The 14345-nt window shown below is 47.8% G+C and overlaps 1 long non-coding RNA gene across 1 annotated transcript; it reads left to right on the forward strand.

Annotated features, from left to right (window-relative positions):
* Positions 1-930: 930 nt before the first annotated feature.
* LOC140000311 (uncharacterized) lies at positions 931-11364 on the forward strand. The gene is made up of 2 exons (XR_011805480.1): positions 931-2890; positions 10244-11364. It is a non-coding gene; the product is annotated as an uncharacterized lncRNA (long non-coding RNA).
* Positions 11365-14345: the final 2981 nt, after the last annotated feature.

A 14345-nucleotide genomic window follows, 5' to 3' on the forward strand; every position in this document is an offset into this window, starting at 1 on the left:
GAAACTAGTGATGCACAATGCAGTTGCGCACCACTCACAGATGCCCAGCCTAACCCCGAGCAGCCAGCCCCACCACCCCGGCTAGCCACCCCTTATATATTATTCAGCATGACATCAGGTGGGACGGAATACCACTTTGGCCAGCTTGGATCAGCTGTCCTGGGTTTGTCCCCTCCCAGCTCCTGCTGCACTCCCAGCCTGCCTGCTAGCAGGACAGAGTGAGAAGCTGGAAAGTCCTTGGCTCAGTGTAAGCACTGCTCTGCAACAACCAAAGCATCAGTGTGTTATCAACATTCTTCTCCTAGATCCAGAACATAGCACCCTACCAGCTACTAGGAGGAAAACCAACTCTATCCTAGCTAAAACCAGGACAGAGAGTGAGCAAGGTGGACAAATGTTTGATATCCTCTGTCTGCAAGGCAGTTATGTCCGGAGTCCATCCAGTAAACTTTTGTATCTTTGAAATACCCGCTCCTGAAGTAGTCTAGGCCAAGTATTCACAGAGCATCTGGGCCAGTCTCAGTGGGGTGATTTTGCCACTCTTCTTCCACACAGTTAGACTCACTTCAGCCTCTAATGCAGTTAACTCTTGGGACCCCCCTGTCATTCAAGAAATGCAAATGGGTTCTGGCCCTTTGTAGCTTGATGGCATTACAGTACACTGTCCACTAGAACCTGATTCTTCTGTGGGTGTGATGTGCCAGGCTCAAAGTCCAATACACCCAATTGCCCCCATCTTCCTTCTGGCTTGAGGTCAGGCCTTTCTAGATCATGGTATTCATTATTCTATTTCACACAGAATTTCTAGGTTGGAAGAGACCTCAAGATCATCGAGTCCAACCTCTAAGTCCAACCTCTAGTTTGGAGGACTGCTGACTAGAAACTGGAGCAGCAATTTTCTCGGAAGAACCGCTTTTTGCCAATGTTTTTCCTTGTGCCTCATGCATCTATGCCTCTAGGGTGGAGGTAGGGTAGATTTTTGCATCCCGTTTTCTCATGGCCTCTTCATGGTCACACAGTCAAAACCATAGGGTGACATGTAGTATGCACCCACTATATCAACTTTATTGAGCAGAGGGATGCTTACACCTAATAGCTGAGCTATTGGTTCGTGCAGGTGGGGAGGAAGATGTATTCTCTTGTAGTTCTTGGACCTCTTGGGAAAGTTTCTCTCTAGACAGGATGCAGGCCCATAGGGAAGAACAGAGACTTTCTTTGTAATGCCAGAGTTGTCTAGCCAATTCATCCACCATGGGTTTCTCTTGGTCTTTCCAGCTCATTACTACCAACAAGTTAGCACAAGATGATGGTGCGCTCTGTAAAAACTTCTGCCACATGGGTCATGTGCACATGACTTCATCTGCATCTTTGGATAGCTGCTCATTGTCTAGGTTTCTACTAATCACCTTCAGCATGGCTAATTCCCTCAGGTACCGGATACCCCTCTGCATGGTGGTCCACTTGCCTGGTTGACAAGATTTTTCTTGAAGGGAGACCTTTCCTTAATGTTAACAGGAGTAAGTTCTTTTTTCCCCTTTTCCAATTGTTTTGTCAGCCAGTCTTTCCCTAGACGGGGATCCCAGCAGCTTTGCTTCCCTGCCCTTTAATTCCAGGCTATTGACCCCTTTCTTGGAGCACTGGTGCAGCCAAGTGACAATGTGCTCACCGAGATGATAGATGAAATCTGTCCCCATATCTTGTAGCTTATCCTAGGATAGGAATTGGTGGTTTCTGATGCTTATATGACCTCTGCTTCTTTGTCCTCCTGCTTCCATGATGGCACAACTTTGAGGAAATCTTCCTCATCTTCTTCTTCCCCCTTTCTTGTCTGGGTAGGAGTTTCTTTCCTTTCTTAAGAAAAACTGATTTTCACACCCATTGTTTACTCTTGCATGAAGAGGCAACCGATACTGGCACAAGTTGGTTCTCTGGCCCAGCCATGGAGCTCATCGCAGGGGCAGGAGTGGCTGCAGGGGCAGGAGTGTCTGCAGGGCCCAACACAGGAGTTGTTCTGTCTGCAGGGATTTTGGGATTAGTTGGAATGGCTGCAGGGTCTATTGCAGGTTTTGGAGTAGTGACAGGGCCTGCCACAGGGGTTGGTTTAACTTTGGGCCCACTTCAGGAGCTGGAGTGCCTGCAGGGCCTTTTGCAGTGTTTGGAGTGGCTTTGGACAGGCTATGGATCTGTTACAGGGGCTGACGTGTTGTGGTGTAATTGCCTGAAGTAACTAGGAAAATAAAACTAACATTCACATTTTTAAGGAAAAGGTACAGCATTGAAGAGGCATTCAGGGTAGGGCATAACTGCATTATTCCCTAGGCTCCCAACCTTAGATGCTATCGCGCTGGGGAAACTTGGTGTGCTAGCCCTAAGGAACAGCACGGAGCGTAGAGTGGAGTGGAGACACCACAGCTGGGCTCTGTAATCAGGTGGGGCCTCGATTGTTCTTGTGCACAAAGCTGCACTTTTTGCCACCCTAAGCCAAAGACCTGTCATGTTTTGACAAATGCTGTACCCTAGTGTACTTTTTGCTCATTATAATATCATTATAATACCAAAACACACCTCCATCCCAAAAGCTACCTGCCTCCAAGGTGCGACCACCCTTCACTGAGCATGCGCTTTGAATTTCTCGGAGCCTATTACTTTAAACAGAGATGGGAAAACTTTACACCAATCATAACTAAGATATGCTTGACTAGAGCCACTCAAGCTCCACCTAAAAGATAGAAAATAATATAAATTGGCCCAAGAGAGAGGGGATGGCAGGGAAGATACCACCGTCAGGGGAGATACCATCCCGAGGACATACAACATCCTTAGGACCTCCTGACTCCTGGGATCAGTCGACGGGCTGGGCCTCTCTTCCCCCCAATTGGGACGCCTTTGGGTGAGATCTGAATACTTGCTTATAAATCTCTATAGAGTCTTTGATCTTTTTAACGAGTTTTATTTCTAGGCTGCGCACCTGTAACACCTGTAACACCTGTAACATCTATAACATCTGTAACACCTCTAACACCTATAATACCTGTATATTTCATGCATACTAGCTTGCTTTTGCAGATAGTCACTATCATCGGCAATCCAAAAGAACCTGATTATCTGTTGCTGTAATAAACCGTACTTGATTGCATTGTGATAGCTCTCATTAAGTGCAACTAGGGTGAGGGTGGTTATCCGTGATAGTTCAGTGTTCTGAATCTAACCAGACCCCCAGACGGTTAATGCGTTTTTGGTGAATGTCTGACTGGACCCCCAGACAGTTAATGTGTTTTTGGTGAACGTCCGACTGGTTCAGTACTCTGAATCCGATCGGGCCCGTAACGGTTAATCAGCTAAACCCCTTAACGCGACAGTAAAATTGGTGTAGTCAGCAGGATTGCTATGGATAAACTACTGCAAAAATACAAATGTGCCCCTTCCCAGGCAGGGAAGGACTGTCGTGGTTCCGCTCGAGTGGGCAGCCGAGCTCCACCACAGCCGCTCTCTCACTCCCCCTCCTCAAAGAGGAATGGGGAGAAAATATGTGAAAAGGGCTCAAGGATTGAGATAAGGACGAGAAAATCACGCAATAATTATTGTAACGGGCAAACCAGACTCAGCATAAGAAGACAGATAGTAAGATTTATTGCTCATTACTAACAAGCTAGAGAAGTGAGAAACAAAGGAAAGAAACCAAAAGCACCTTCCCCCCTATCCACCCTCTTCCACCTCCTCCCCCCGAGCGGCGCAGGGGAACGGGGGAATGGGGGTTATGGTCAGTCTACAGCACTTCTTCTCTGCCACTCTTTCTCGGTCACTCTCGTCCCCTGTGCTGTGGGGTCCCACCTACGGGATACAGTCCTTGATGAACTGATCCGGCGTGGGCTTCCCACAGGCAGCAGCTCTTCCAGAACTGCTCCAGATATGGGTCCGTAGCACGGGGTCCATCCCTCAGGAGCAGACTGCTCCAACCTGGCTCCCCCACGGGCAGCAGCTCCTGCCAGGTCACCTGCTCCTGCGTGGTCTCCTCTCCATGGGCTACAGGTGTGGCCCAGAATCTGCTCCGGCAGGGGTCTTCCACAGGCGGCAGCCTCCATCGGTGCAGGGCCACCTGCTCCACCGTGGTCTCCTCCACACGCTGCAGCGTGGAACCCTGCTCCGCCGTGGTGCTCCATGGGCTGCAGGGGGACATCCTGCTTCACCAAGGTCCTCACCACAGGCCGCAGGGGACTTCTTCTCCGGCGCCTGGAGCACCTCTCCCCCTCCTTCTTCACTGACCTTGGCGCCTGCAAGGCTGTTTTCACACTCCCTTGACTCTCCCGGCTGCTGTGTGGCACAGCGTTTTTTTCCCTGTCTTAAATATGCTCTCACAGAGGCGCAAAACAACATGGCTTATTGGCTCAGATCTGGAAAACAATGGGGCCCTTCCCAAACATGGGGCAGCTTCTAGATCTTTCTCACAGAAACCACCCCTATGGCTCCCTGCTACCAAAACCTTGCCACGTAAACCCACTACAAGGAGTTTTCCCAAAAGTTTTGGAAAGATGAGGAGAAAGTGGTAGAGCGCATTGAGCAGTGTCAGGCTTCACAAAAGACTGGTCAAAGAAAGGGTAAAGGTGTGATTTGTGCTGTGTTAGGAGCCTGTTTGTCTTGTGCTCGGCAAAAAGCTAAGGAAACTCCTGCTCCCAAACTGATCTCTGATGCGGAACATACAGCTTTGAAATGGTGGCAGAGCTCAAGGAGGAGGTGGAGAGGCTGAGGGCCATCAGGGAGTGTGAGCGGGAGATAGACTTCTGGAGCAACTCCCTGCAGGGCCTCAAGGAGAGGTACCGGGGTGAGACACCCCAAACGGGGGTGGACCCCCTGCCCTGTCGCCGTCGGGCAGAGGGAGGGGATCTGGGAGTTGAGGAGGAGTGGAGACAGGTCCCTGCGCGACAGGGCAGGCGATGCCCTCCCCTTCCGGCCCCACCTTCCCAGGTGCCCTTACGAAACAGGTTTGAGGCCCTGGAGATTGAGAGACCACCAACTGAGGAAGAGATAGAAAGTGTTCCCAGGAGGATGCCTAGGGCGAGGAGGTCGACTCCACGCATCAGGACTGCCTCCACCAAGAAAGAAAGAAGGGTGATTGTCATGGGAGACTCTATCCTTAGGGGGACAGAGGGCCCTATTTGTCGGCCTGACCCTACCCGTAGGGAAGTCTGCTGCCTCCCTGGGGCCAGGGTCAGGGACGTTGCCAGGAAGCTCCCCAACCTGGTACGCCCCTCTGATTATTATCCTCTCCTGATAGTCCAGGCGGGCAGTGATGACATTGATGACAGAAGCCTGAAGGCTATCAAAAGAGACTTTAGGGGGCTGGGACGGTTAGTGGACGGAGCAGGAGTGCAGGTAGTGTTTTCGTCCATCCCTACGTTGACAGGGAGGGGTACGGAGAGGACAAGGAAAGCCCACCTGTTAAACACGTGGCTCCGGGGCTGGTGCCTACGCAGAAATCTTGGGTTTTTTGACCATGGGGCAGTTTACTCAGCACCTGGTCTGATGGCTGTAGACGGGTCCCTATCCTTTAGGGGAAAAAGGATCCTGGGCCAGGAGCTGGCAGGGCTCAATGATAGGGCTTTAGACTAGGTAAGAAGGGGGATGGGGCTGAAGCAAGGACTGTTGGGGCTGTGCCAGGAGGAGCAATGGCAAGGCCGGAGGATAAGGTAAAGGCCCAGCTGAAGTGCATCTACACCAATGCATGCAGCATGGGTAACAAATAGGAGGAGCTGGAAGCCATCGTGCAGCGGGCAGGCTACGACTTGGTTGCCATCACGGAAACGTGGTGGGACCAGTCTCATGACTGGAGTGCTGCGATGCCTGGCTATAGGCTCTTCAGAAGGGACAGGCAGCACAGAAGGGGTGGCGGTGTGGCTCTCTATATTAGAGAGTCTTTCGATGTTGTAGAACTCGAGGCTAGGAATGACAAGGTCGAGTCCCTTTGGGTTAGGATCGGCAGGGACAACAAGGCTAGTGTCCTGGTCGGGGTCTGCTATAGACCGTCGAACCAGGATGAGGAGACGGATGAGGAGTTCTACAGGCAGCTGACAGAAGTTGCGAAATCGTCAGCGCTTGTACTCGTGAGGGACTTCAACTTCCCTGACATATCCTGGAAGCACAACACAGCCCAGAGAAAGCAGTCTAGGAGGTTTCTGGAGAGTGTGGAAGATAGCTTCCTGACGCAGCTGATTAGTGAACCTACCAGCGGTGGTGCCCTGCTAGACCTTCTCTTCACAAACAGAGAAGGACTGGTGGAGGATGTGATTGTTGGGAGCAGTCTTGGGCAGAGTGACCACGAAATGGTGGAGTTCACTATTCTTGGCGAGGCCAGGAAGGGAACCAGTAAAACCACTGTACTGGACTTTCGGAGGGCTGACTTTGGGCTGCTCAGGACACTAGTTGGTGGAGTCCCATGGGAGGCGGTTCTGAAGGGCAGAGGGGTCCAGAAAGGCTGGGCGCTCTTTAAGAGGCAAATCCTAATGGCACAGGAGCAGTCTATTCCCATGCGCCCAAAGATGAGCCAGCGGGGAAGAAGACCAGCCTGGCTCAACAGAGAATTGTGGCTTGAGCTTAGGAGAAAAAAGAGGGTTTATAATCTTTGGAAAATTGGGCAGGCCACTAGGGAGGACTATAAGGATGTAGCGAGGCTGTGCAGGGACAAGATTAGGAAGGCCAAAGCTCATCTGGAGCTCAATCTGGCTACTGCTGTTAAAGATAACAAAAAACGCTTTTATAAATACATCAACACAAAAAGGAGGACTAGGGAGAATCTCCATCCTTTCCTGGATGCGGGGGGAAACTTAGTTACAAGAGATGAGGAAAAGGCGGAGGTGCTGAATGCCTTCTTTGCCTCAGTCTTTAGCAGCAATACCGGTTGCTCTCTGGATACCCAGTACCCAGAACTGGTGGAAGGGGACGGGGAGCAGGATGTGGCCCTCACTATCCACGAAGAACTGGTTGGTGACCTGGTACGGCACTTGGATGTGCACAAGTCGATGGGGCCGGATGGGATCCACCCAAGGGTACTGAGAGAACTGGCAGAGGAGCTGGCCAAGCCCCTAACCATCATTTATCAGCAGTCCTGGCTATCGGGGGAGGTCCCAGCTGACTGGCGGCTAGCAAACATGACGCCCATCTACAAGAAGGGCCGGAGGGCAGACAAAGTGACAAAGTGACGCGCTGGGTGGATGAGGGAAAGGCTGTGGATGTGGTCTACCTTGACTTCAGCAAGGCTTTTGACACCGTCTCCCACAGCATTCTCCTCAAGAAACTGGCTGCTCTTGGCTTGGACTGGCGCACGCTTCATTGGGTTAGAAACTGGGTGGATAGCCGGGCCCAAAGAGTTGTGGTAAATGGAGCCAAGTCCAGTTGGAGCCCAGTCACTAGTGGCATCCCCCAGGGCTCGGTGCTGGGGCCGGTCCTCTTTAATATCTTCATCAATGATCTGGACGAGGGCATTGAGTGCACCCTCAGTAAGTTTGCAGATGACACCAAGCTAGGTGCGTGTGTCGATCTGCTCGAGGGTAGGAAGGCTCTGCAGGAGGATCTGGATAGGCTGCACCGATGGGCTGAGGTCAACTGCATGAAGTTCAACAAGGCCAAGTGCCAGGTCCTGCATCTGGGGCGCAATAACCCCAAGCAGAGCTACAGGCTGGGAGAGGAATGGTTGGAGAGCTGCCAGGCAGAGAAGGACCTGGGAGTGATGGTGGACAGTCGGCTGAATATGAGGCAGCAGTGTGCTCAGGTGGCCAAGAAGGCCAACGGCATCCTGGCTTGTATCAGAAACAGTGTGGCCAGCAGCACTAGGGAAGTGATTGTCCCCCTGTACTCGGCTCTGGTGAGGCCGCACCTCGAGTACTGTGTTCAGTTTTGGGCCCCTCGCTCCAAGAAGGACATCGAGGTGCTTGAGCGGGTCCAAAGAAGGGCGACGAAGCTGGTGAGGGGCCTGGAGAACAAGTCCTATGAGGAGTGGCTGAAGGAGCTGGGCTTGTTCAGCCTAGAGAAGAGGAGGCTCAGGGGTGACCTTATTGCTCTGTATAAGTACATTAAAGGAGGCTGTAGCGAGGTGGGGGTTGGCCTGTTCTCCCATGTGCCTGGTGACAGGACGAGGGGGAATGGGCTAAAGTTACGCCAGGGGAGTTTTAGGTTAGATGTTAGGAAGAATTTCTTTACTGAAAGGGTTGTTAGGCACTGGAACGGGATGCCCAGGGAGGTGGTGGAGTCACCATCCCTGGAAGTCTTCAAAAGACGTTTAGATGTAGAACTTAGGGGTATGGTTTAGTGGGGACTGTTAGTGTTAGGTTAGAGGTTGGACTCGATGATCTTGAGGTCTCTTCCAACCTAGAGATTCTGTGATTCGGTGTGATTCTGTGAAATCAGAGATTGAGGTGTTGAAGTCATCATTGGCCTTTGAAAGGGAGACGGGAAAAACATTAGGAATCAGAGTGGATAAACTTTTGGATGAAAATGACAAACTTGTGAGTGAAAATGATAAACTTGTGCATGAGGATAATCATCTTAAACAATTGCTGGAGAGGGTTAGTCATCTGTTAAACAAAGTACAGCCTTGCACTCCGGTCATACAGATTCGTGGAGGGCTGCATAGTGTAGAACCTGAAAGCTGGGACAGTGATTTCTGGTCTGACAGTGATGATGGTGTTGAAGAGATTTCTGATTCTGAACCCCAATCCATTTCCTTGAGACCTTTGGTTAAGACTGAGACTACTATTGATGATAATGATGAAATCCGCACTACTGTGCAAACAATTCCGTTGCCACCAGCAGAGTTGGTTAAAATACAGGAGAAGTTCTCAAGGCGGTCAGGGGAATCAGAAGTTGAGTATGTGTGTCAAGTTTCTCTTAAAGGAGGAGATCGAATGATGTTGTGTAAGGAAGAGGTAGGAGGCTTTTGGAGACCTGGAGTATTTTTAACCACCACACCAGGAGATGACCTGGCTGTAGCAGTACAGAAAGCAGCCTGTATTCAAGCGATATATGAAAGAGATGAATTTAGGAAATTCCCGATGTTAGCTCCTATTGATCCGGTTCGGTTAACCCCTCATCTGTGGACTCCCTGATTGTCTTAAGATGTTTGTAGCAAACACCCAAGATCACATACTAGCTGCTTGTAGGGATGATGATAGTGGTTGTAGGCGAAATCCTAACTCCCCTATTCCCACCTGGAGTGAATTGGTACAAGACATAGATAAGTACGGACACCGAATGGGCTGGATTAATTCATCCAGTATTAAATCCCAAGACCACTCTCGGCGAGTCCGCCAAATCCACACTAAAAATCCCAGATATCCCAAATTCAAAGAGAGGTTGAAACCTAATAGGGAACGAGGTGAGTTGTGTCGGCAAAAAACTCTTATCCCCGGGGAGGGCAATGAGCCACCCTGCTCAGCGGGCATTAGCAATTCAATGGCTCTCTAATGAACACTCTGACCCTATTATCGCTATTCCTGTTGAACCCCCAAAAATATTGGTAAATTTTCTTATTGATACCAGGACCCAAATGTCAGTAATTACACATGAGACAGCACAAACCCTGAGCATAACACCTGGTCAATGCAGGGTTAAATTCACGGGAATCAATGGTGTGGAAAAACAGTGCCCCACTGTAAAAATTTCACTCTGGTTGCCAGAGGAACAAAAATTAACCAGGGTAGAAGTATTAGTTGGTGCTGCATACACTAATATTTTAGGATTTGACAGACTGCATGGTTGTATGTGGAAACTCCCTGATGGAACTGTGTGGAGTTTCGCGACACATCAAAGGGATTCAGGCACCATGAGACTGAGCCTGTTACAAACATCCATACCCCTATCCCCTCTAAAATCATTAATGATCGGGCAGTATCTGTTGTCAGCAGCAGCACTTATGGGGATTGACGGGGTGATAACAGAATTGGAAAAAAGAGGCATTATTAAAAGGACCAATTCACCTTACAATTCACCAGTGTGGCCAGTAAAGAAACCAACCAGGCAATGGCATTTTACAGTGGATTACAGACAGTTAAATGCTAACACTACACCTTTGAATGCCACAGTTCCAAACATGGCAGAGATAGTGAAAGCCCTCTGTGTTTCTAACAGTAGCAATAGTGCTAACTACTCCCAAATATTTCTATGCATGGGAAATCAAAGATTGCTATTTCACCCTCTTTCTAACCCTGCCGGTTGAATACAACCGAGCATATTTTATTTTCTTTTGTGTTCACAGGAACCCTGAGCGAACTGTATAGGGACAGCTGGAAGATGACGAATCAACAGTTTGGATTAATGATGCTATGCTTTACCCTGACCTTGACGCAATTACAGACCTTAAAGGAAACTTAGCTACTGTGGCTGTGCTTGGAGCTGAGGTGTTTCACCATGGCATTTAACCATGTATTGTCACAGTATAGCAGTCACTGGAACATCTCAAAACAGAAAGGACCTAAATCTCTCTACTTTAGTTCTACATGGAAACAAAATATTTTCAAAAGATGAATGGAGTTGGAACAATTCTCTAAGAATGGCTGAACTTCAAGCCATGTCTGGATTCGTGGTCAAAGGATAAGAAGCCTCTGCCCCTGCAGATTATTGAAAACGAACCGACTCAGCTTCCCATTGGTCTAACTCCTTCCATCTTCAACACAGGTCCTTACATAATTAAAAATGTGGGACAACAACAAATTCTCTTTAACCCTAGTTGGTCCCTAAAAAGGGTAGAGCTAGCGCTGCACATTAGTATCTCTGAAATTAACTCACAATGTACCACCTTTCTGAGAACTGCCTACACCGGCTGGTTAGCATGGTTACATGGACGTTCTCCAAAACAATCTCAGCGCGTGCCATGGGATGCAACTGGGTTATTAGGGACAGGATTAGGTATCTTAAATAGCATTGATGCTGAGGTCTTAATGAGTAGAATAACTGCTACTACAGATGACCTAAGGAAACTGGAAAAACCAATAAAATAATCCTTATTGGCCTTAGGAGCAAATCAATGGCTTCTATCAGATGTTTTGCCCCATTGGAAACAAATTGAGGAAAATGATCATCAATTAATTGTAAATGCCCTTGGAAAAGCCCAAGGCAATACCTCCCTTGCCTTGAGTTGCATCCAAGCGCAGTTATGGATACAAGCTGTAGCAGCAGCTATTATTAGAGAGGGAGAAGGAGGAACTTTGCCCACTGAAATTTGAAAATTGATTTAGGATAATGCTTCAGAATTTGAAAAAGAATTTCAAGCTTGGTGGCAATTAGTCAACTTTACCCATTATGCAGAAAATGATAAAATTGTTGCCTTTATACTTACTATAAGTAATGCCACTGTATACAATGTATATCCAATCATTGCATTAGGACTCAATCATAATGGAACTATACTTTATCCTAAAGAGCGTAAAGTATGGGCCCATCAAAAGGGAGGAAAGTGGCAAACAATTGATGTAAATGCATGTATTGTGCATGAACAAAAAGGTTTCATCTGTGAAAGTAACACGCTGGAATCTCAAGACATTTCTCTTGACACTGAGCAAAATATTTGCCACTTTGAGATACATCCTAATGAAACCCTTGAAACTGTACTTGTATATATTGGGAAAGGTTGCGTTTGCATGAGAACTCATTGTGATTCTATAGTTGTAGATAATACAGTGGTAGATACCAGTAATCACTCTAATGTTTGTGTTTGCAATTTTACCAAAATTCTAGGATGTGATTTTAAATACTCAGTTCCTGTCTCTTCTTATCAACTTATTGCATCTAATTATATTCTGCTTCATGAACTGCTGCCTACTCCTATAGGAATGAACCTTACCTTGGTGAAGAAATTGCTGGTACATGAGGACCTGAAGCAGATGATGACACAAGTACGAGAAAATGGACACGACTGATTACTGTCCATCATGATACACAAGAAATACATCGAGTGATGGAAAGAGTAAAGAGAGATGAGAGACACCGTTGGTGGGACACTTTGTTTGGATGGTTGCCAGCTGCCAAGGGAATCTTCAACAAGATGCTTCACCCTGTTATTGTTCTGTTAATACTCACTGTATTATGTTTTATACTGACAATTAGTTTGTATGTTAAACTCTGGTTTATGATGAACTTTTAACGAGTTTTATTTCTAGGCTGCGCACCTGTAACACCTGTAACACCTGTAACATCTGTAACACCTGTAACACCTGTAACATCTGTAACATCTATAACATCTGTAACACCTGTAACACCTATAACACCTGTGTATTTCATGCATACTAGCTTGCTTTTGCAGACTGTCACCATCACCGGCAATGCAAAAGAACCTGATTATCTGTTGCTGTAATAACCCACACTTGATTGCATTGTGATAGCTCTCATTAAGTGCAACTAGGGTGAGGGTGGTTATCCGTGATAGTTCAGTGTTCTGAATCTAACCAGACCCCCAGACGGTTAATGCGTTTTTGGTGAATGTCTGAATGGACCCCCAGACGGTTAATGCGTTTTTGGTGAATGTCTGAACGGACCCCCAGACAGTTAATGTGTTTTTGGTGAACGTCCGACTGGTTCAGTACTCTGAATCCGACCGGGCCGGATTAGAGAAAACTAATCTATAATCTAAGTTAGATGTTGTAGGAAGATGCTGTAGGATCAACGACAGGTCAACGTTGCAAGGAGCCGGGAAGTGCAACAAGGACTTGAGCTAAGCTGGTGCTCGTGTCCAGACATCCAACTCCACCTGCCTTGAGTGGCCACTTTGGCAGATGAAGACCTAATCATCAACAGTTCTTATGAACATTTTCCAAGAAAGACCTATGGAATGAGAAGATACACCTGCCTATTAATCCTGTCCTGTTAAATCCTTGTCCTGTTAAAGGACAAGGAATAATGATGAGAATGCTTGTATGCTAAAGTATGGGGATCTGAGTGTGACACAAATGTTATGGAATAAGGGGTGGCGGTTGTACTGGGTCTGGCTGGGATGGTAACTTTCCCGGCAGCAGCCCATACAGTGCCGTACTCTGCACTTGTAGCTGGAACAGCAGTGTTAACACACCAGTGTTGTGTCTACTGCTGAGCAGCAGTGGCACAGTATTGGGCCTTTCTCTAACCCTCCTAGGGGATGGGCGAAAAGTGAGGAGAGAAACATCACTAGGGCAGCTGACCTAAACCGATCAAAGGGATATTCCATACCATGGGATGTCACACTCAGCAATAAAAGGTGGAAACAGGAAGAAGAGGGGAGGGGTGGGCTCTCGTTGAGAAGACGTCGGTCCTCCTCTCGAACACCGGCTGCGTGCGTTGAGGCCTTGCTTCAAGGACGTGGTCAATCATCGCTCATTTGTGGGAAGTAGAGAATAATTTCTTTCCTCTGCACTTCCATATAGCCTTCATTTATTTTGTTTGTTTGTTTTCCTCCCTTCTTTTTATTTTCCCTTTTCCCCTCCCTTTTCCCCTTTCCCTTTTATTTTCCCTTAGTTAAATTGTTTAGTTCATGGTAGTCTTTATTTAATTATTATAATTATTTCCCTTTAATTAAATTATCCTTATCTCAACCCGTGAGTTGTTCTTTGCTTTACTTCTCCCCCTCCTCATCTAAAGGAGGGGGAGTGAGAGAGCGTTTATGGGGTTTAGCTGCCCAGCACGGTAAAACCACCACACCCGGTCCTTGGGCGAAGACAATCCCACGAGTGGGTTTGCCTTTTCTCGAGGCAGGAGCAACCCACACTGCCTTCCCCATCCACCTTCCTACATGCACTACGGGAACTTTAGCTCCTTTCACAGTGTGTAGGGGTTTTGTTTCAGCAGGACCAGCACGGCTGTCAGACCCCCTATTGTTAACTAGCCAAGTGGCTTCTGGTAGATTTGTGTCCCATTGTTTCCACGTCCCAGCACCTAATGCTCGTAAGAGAATCACAGAATTTCACAGAATTTCTAGGTTGGAAGAGACCTCAAGATGATCGAGTCCAACCTCTGACCTAACACTAACAGTCCCCACTAAACCATCCCGAGCACAGCTGTCCTAAATCCATCCCAATAAAGAAATTTTAAGCGAGGGTGACAGAAAAGTCCCCTGCTTTTTCCCTTTCATATTCATTGATGTCATTGCCAGTCCAATACTAATCACAATCATTTTTTTTACATAGTTTTTAACAGTCCATGGTACCTCTCAACCTTCCCAGAAGCTTGCGTTTGATAAGGGATGTGCTACACCCACTCAACACCATGCCTCTTGGCCCAGAAGGTAAAAGGATTGTTTCAGAAATGACTCCCATTGTCAGACTCAATTCTCTCTGGTGTACCATGACGCCACAATACTTGTCTTTCCAGGCCCTAGACAGTGTTTCGGGCCG

The sequence above is a fragment of the Anas platyrhynchos genome, chromosome 33 (genome assembly GCF_047663525.1).
Source record: "Anas platyrhynchos isolate ZD024472 breed Pekin duck chromosome 33, IASCAAS_PekinDuck_T2T, whole genome shotgun sequence".
NCBI lineage: Eukaryota > Metazoa > Chordata > Aves > Anseriformes > Anatidae > Anas > Anas platyrhynchos.